Source organism: Triticum urartu, chromosome 4A (assembly GCF_056163025.1).
Source record: "Triticum urartu cultivar PI428250 chromosome 4A, HENAU_Tu73, whole genome shotgun sequence".
Lineage (NCBI taxonomy): Eukaryota > Viridiplantae > Streptophyta > Magnoliopsida > Poales > Poaceae > Triticum > Triticum urartu.
Genome location: NC_141876.1, coordinates 181,298,062 through 181,304,693, shown reverse-complemented (window position 1 = coordinate 181,304,693; position 6,632 = coordinate 181,298,062).

Sequence of the window (6,632 nt, the reverse complement as noted above, 5' to 3'; positions counted from 1 at the left end):
GAGCGAAAGGCCGAAGTGAGGGGTAATGCGGAGGAAGGCCTCACAAACGACAATAAATGACGAGATGTGAAGAAGGGAATCCGGGGCTAGATCGTGAAAATCCATCCCGTAATAGAACATAAGACCCCTAACAGAGGGATCCAGAGCGAGGCCTAGTCCTCGGAGGAAGTGGGAGACGAACACAACACTGTCGTTGGGTTCGGGAGTAGGGACGACCTACCCTCGGGTAGGCAGCCTATGCGAAATTTGGGCGGTCAGATATTTGTCCTGCCTCAACTTCTTGATGTCCTCCTCCGTGACGGAGGAAGGCATCCACCGGCCTTGAAGGCTGGATCCGGACATGATTGAAGGTCTGAAGCACCTAACCTGGGCTTTGGGTGTTAGAACTCGAGGTGAGGGAAGGATTCGATTGAGCATGGGAGGGAAAAAGAAAAAGCCTTGTCCCTTTATAAAGGGGATGAATATCAGACGTCCTCCTCGTGGCCGTTTGAGACTTACCTAAGATCTAGGAGTCATACCAACAGGCATGGTTGGGTTACCCACGTTTGTATTGATGAGAATCCCGTGATAAGGGGAACACGATCTCTGCTTTGACAAGATGTGTCAAGAAACCGCCTCGCTTTATGTGCGGGGCTGGTTAAAGAAAAACGGTTCAAATAATTATCAGGCGATGGCGTGATGTCATGCTGCCAAAACATGTCAGCAGATTAGATTTGTGGAAATATTATTCTCTCTACGGTGGTATGTGGAACTTACTTTGTAGGGTCGGACACTATCCTTGTATTCAAACTCTTCTGTGGTGTATTAGGAGGAGTAACCCGCCTTGCAATGCCTAAGATAGCACTGCGCGCCAGACACATTATCATTGAAGCCAGTTTCAGGGGCTACTGACGGAGTCCTGGATTAGGGGGTCTCCGGAAAGCCGGACTATATCCTTTGGCCAGACTGTTGGACTATGAAGATACGAGATTGAAGACTTCGTTCCGTGTCCGGATGGGACTCTACTTGGCATGGAAGGCAAGCTAGGAAATACGGATATGCATATCTCCGGTGTCTATATAAACCGACCTTGTGTAACACTAGCCTCCTCCGGTGTCTATATAAACCAGAGGGTTTTAGTCCGTAGGACAACATACAATCATACCACAGGCTAGCTTTTAGGGTTTAGACTCTCCAATCTCGTGGTAGATCAACTCTTGTACTACTCATATTATCAAGAATAATCAAGCGGGGCATAGGGTTTTACCTCCATCAAGAGGGCCCGAACCTGGGTAAAACATCGTGTCCCCTGCCTCCTGTTACCATCCGCCTTAGACGCACAGTTCGGGACCCCCTACCCTAGATCCACCGGTTTTGACACCGACAGTGGTGGAACAGCCTTTGGAGGCGAGGTGTTCTTGAGCTCGATGTGCTGGTGGATGAGAGGATGATATGAATGATCCCCCTTTCTATGGTCATGGCTAAGTCCTATTTATAGTGGCCTTGGTCCTCTTCCCAAATGCAGGCGGAAAGGGATCCCACAACGGCCAAATTTGAAGGGGGACAACTAGTACAGGCTATCCTGACAAAAGTAGTCTTCGCCTGCAAAAGGCTCTGGTGGTGACGCTGCGGTGGGCTGCGTGATGACCTCCGTCCTACCGTCCTGGCGGTCTTGGTCTTGTTGCACCGATTTGGAAACCTTTGCTTGATTCCTCAGGACCCCGCGCCTGCGCTTGCCTCCTTAGCACCAAAGAGGAAACTGGTACACTGCGCCCGCTCGCGCCTGCCTGGCCTTGGTCATCATGGCTCACGTCATATGAACCTTGCGAGGTATATCCTGCATAGATATCTCCACTCCTTGGGAGAAAGGGAGGTCTTGGTGTAGTCCGCCTCACGAGGCTTGGCCCCTCACGAGGGTCTTGGGTTGTTGTTGATGAAGCTGGGCCATACCGGGCCGCCGATGGAGCCACGCTATGGGCCACAAGTAGGAAAGTCTGGGTACCCCAGTTCCCAGTACGTCGACAGTATCCCCTGGGCCCAAGGTGTGCTCGAGCTTGGCTTCGAGGAGAAGCTAAAGGGCAAGTGTGGAGCACCGCTGGCCCTAACCGCATGTGGCCCCGGTCGACGTGTGGCGATTGATGGGACGTGGGCGTCTCCGCTTCCCCATGCACTGGCTCGGTAACCGTTCGACTTGACAAGACCCGGTTGCATGCAGAGAAAACAATCATTATGTGTGATCATGGAGGCAGGCGGTTGGCCCCCTTGCTCATCTTTGTCTTCTCGCCGCCCGCTCCTTCTTCTCCCTCATAACCATGCTGACTTGGCGTAGCACCTATGGCGCTGACGAGGAAGTTCTCTGCTGCCGAGAAGGGGAAGGCTCCCAAGGAGGGACCCGGCTCTCCGCCTCCCAAGAGAGGGCGAGGCCGCCCCTGGAAGCATGTCGCGACCCCTGTGCTGGGCCCTCGGGGGTGTGGGCGCACTTCTTCGTGGTCTGGCGCCGCCCTGGGCGACCGTAGTGGTGCTCCTTCTCGTGGAGGAAGCCACCAAGGGCGAGGCACCCCCTGCGACAAGGGGAGGCACGCCATGGTTCCCGGCCTCCTCGGCCACGCTTCCACTCGTCAGAGGTGCTCCCGGAGTTCGTCGTGTGGTCGGAGAGGCTGGCTGGCACCTAACTCCAGCTTCTGCGCTTCTTCGCCGGTGAGCTATCGGCCATAGGTCTTGACGGCCTCTAGCCGCATGCCGATGGCTACTCTAGCAAGGCCTCGTGGGCTGCGGTCGAGGTCTCCGCCACGGGCAGTGTGGCCCTGACCCGCGGCTGGCAGGCATTCGCCCGGAGGTGCACTCCGCACTTCAAGTACGACGGCGTCGCAACCCTTTACGTGAGGGTGTTTGGGGAAGATGGTCGTCATGCTGGGTGCTGCCCCGAAGATAGCGGTGGCGATGATGAGCTTGGCCTTGACGACGGCCTTGACGATGCTGAGGGTGAGCTTTCTCTTTGTGACGTCCGCGGTTCGCCCAGCGGCGACGGTTCCCCCTCTAGCGAGAGCACCAGCAGCGGCGGATATGACCAGCCACCACGTCGCCGGGCTCGCTTCAAGGACGGTGGTGGGTCATCCCGTCTCCACGCTCCGGTGAAGCGGGAGGAAAGCTCGGGCTGAGCCTGGGACGCCCTCGGAACCAGGCCTCGTGAGCCGCTGCGGTCTTGCGGACCGCTTTTGTTTAACCTTTCCTTCCTCCTGCATTCGAAAAAAGTAGAGGGCCCTACTGGGGCGTGTAACGAACCATGGTATCTATGTTACTATGCTATGTTTATTGTTCTGACGTTATGTTGTGGTGCTCATGCTCCAAATAGGTATGGTAGGATAACTTAGCTTGATATAATCGCGGTAGTTTCCCTCCTCGCAATAGCACGCGCTTCGTTATCTAGTGACGCCCCCTTGCTGGCGTCCCAAGAGCCATTGGCCTCAGGAGACATTTTGAAGCTGTCGAATTGTTAGAAAACTTGGTCGGGTGTCTTCTTCTTCACAGCGCGAGCCCTCGGGTATGGGCTAGTCATGTCTTAGTGCACCGCGTCGCAGTACCCGCGGGGCATGGACTTTAAGAGGGTGCATAGATCACGAGCTTACTCGAGGTCGTCTCGCGAGGATAGAAAAAGCCAAAGCTCTAAGGTAGAACGACTATGGTGATGTGTGTTTGGGGCCCGGGGCGAGCCCATCGCATGCACACACCTGCCCAGCACCCCCACACGAGACACGCGAGGAAGAGCGACAGGCAACTGCCGCTCCTCCTGGACCAAAACCAAAGTGCAAGATAGAAGACAAAGAGGAAATCTAGCTTGGCAATAAAAAACGCAAGAACTCCAAATTCCATTAAAAAAGATCGCAAACCAACTACAGAAAGCAAGCAATTGAATAGCCGCGTCCGGCACCTAGTCTAGTCTTCTCACAAGCGCGGAGCTAAGTGCTGCCACTAGGACATGGGAGGGAGCCTCTCCGAAGACTCCTGGGCGTGTACAACCCCACTCATTATTACGTGAGAGTGTCACGAGCGGAGAACTTCACAGGCAATGGGCCTTGCTTCATGGGTTGAACTTCTGAAGGTTCTAGATGTTGCAACGTTCTGGATGGGGATCCCGTCCTACGTCTCCAGGCGCACGGCGCCAGGCCTGGAGATGCGGGCGACCCTAAACAGGCCCTTGCACATGGGCGAGAGCGTATGCAGTCCTTCCCTCGAGTGCACCCGCTGTAGGACGAGATCACCCACCTCGAGAATCCTGGAGCGGACGCTGCGACAATGGTACCGCCGCCTCTGTTGGAAAAGGCAGTGCCTTGGAGGCGCTTAGGCAACATAGGCGCTGGGCAATGGCCAAACGCCTTGCCTAGGGAATAAATGGGAGTCTAGGCAGGGCGAACAAGAAATTGTCTACCCAGGCAAGAAATCATGCCATATTTCTCTGATATGCCAAACACGCCACATTCCAATGCTAGTAGATGGTAGCTAACTTATTTATATGCCCTAAATTAATATAGATGCACATATAATAGCCAATACACACCCTGATAGTAAAAACTATATTACCGCCTAGGTCGTGCCTAGGGCGCTTAAACACTTGATACCTCTCCAACGTATCTATAATTTTTTATTGTTCCATGCTATTATATTATCAACCTTGGACGTTTTATATGCATTTATATGCTATTTTATATGATTTTTGGGACTAACCTATTAACCAAGAGCCCAGTGCCAGTTTCTGTTTTTCCCTTGTTTCAGTGTTTCGTAGAAAAGGAATATCAATTGGAGTCCAAACGGAATGAATCCGTCAGAAAAGTTATTTTTGGAAAGAAAGCAATACAGGAGACTTGGAGTGCATGTCAGGGGATCAACGAGGAAGCCACGAGGCAGGGGGGCGCGCCCACCCCCCTGGGCGTGCCCTCCACCCTCGTGGGGCCTCATGGCTCCCCTGATGTATTTCTTCCGCCTATATATATCCATATACCCTAAAACGACTGGGGAGCACAATAGATTGGGAGTTCCTCCGCCAGAAGCCTCTGTAGCCACTGAAAGCCAATCTAGACCTATTCCGGCACCCTGCCGGAGGGGGAATCCTTCTCCGGTGGCCATCTTCATCATCCCGGTGCTCTCCATGACAAGGAGGGAGTAGTTCTCCCTTGGGGCTGAGGGTATGTACGTATGTAGAAGTAGCTATGTGTTTGATCTCTCTCTCGTGTTCTTGAGGTGATATGAACTTGATGTATCGCGAGATTTGCTATTATATTTGGATCCTATGATGTTTCTTCCCCCCTCTACTCTCTTTTAATGGATTGAGTTTCCCCTTTGAAGTTATCTTATCGGATTGAGTCTTTAATGATTTAAGAATACTTGATGTATGTCTTGCCGTGCGTATCTGTGGTGACAACGGGATATCACGTGATTCACTTGATCTATGTTTTGGTGAACAACTTGTGGGTTCCGCAAACCTATGCATAAGGGTTGGCACACGTTTTCGTCATGATTCTCCGGTAGAAACTTTGGGGCACTCTTTGAGGTTCTTTGTGTTGGTTGAATAGATGAATCCAAGATTGTGTGATGCATATCATATAATCACACCCACGGATACTTGAGGTGACATTAGGGTCTTGGTTGATTTGTGTCTTAAGGTGTAATTCTAGTAAGAACTCTAGAGCTACTTGTGACACCTATAGGAATAGGCCAACGGATTTATTGGAAATAATATCTTTGAGGTGGTTTCATACCCTACCATAATCTCTTCGTTTGTTCTCCGCTATTAGTGACTTTGGAGTGACTCTTTGTTGCATGTTGAGGGATAGTTATATGATCCAATTATGTTATTATTGTTGAGAGGACTTGCACTAGTGAAAGTATGAACACTAGGCCTTGTTTCAATGCATTGCAATATGATTTATGCTCACTTTTATCATTAGTTACCTTGCTATTTTTATATTTTCAGATTACAAAAACTATTATCTACTATCCATATTGCACTTGTATCACCATCTCTTCGCTGAACTAGTGCACCTATACAATTTACCATTGTATTGGGTGTGTTGGGGATAGAAGAGACTCTTTGTTATTTGGTTGTAGGGTTGTTTGAGAGAGACCATCTTCATCCTATGCCTCCTACGGATTGATAAACCTTACGTCATCCACTTGAGGGAAATTTGCTACTGTCCTACAAACCTATGCACTTGGAGGCCCAACAACGTCTACAAGAAGAAGGTTGTGTAGTAGACATCAAGATCTTTTCTGGCGCCATTGCTGGGGAGGTTAGCGCTTTAAGGTATATCTTTAGATCTTGCAATCGAATCTTTTTGTTTCTTGTTTTATCACTAGTTTAGTTTATGAAAGAAAATTACAAAAAATATGGAATTAAGGTTACCTCATATGCTTCATATTTTTAATATCTATCATGAAAATAAGGATTCCGATAATTGTGCTCAAGTGCTAGAAGAATGCATTATAATGTTTGGCACTAAATATTTGAATGATGAGCATGATTGCAATGTTGTTAGTATGAATTCCTTGAATATCTATGATGCTAATGATATGCAAATCCCCAAGCTTGGGGAACCTATGTTTGATGAAGATGATATTTTTTGTCCCCCAAGTTTTGATGAGCAAATTTATTATGATGA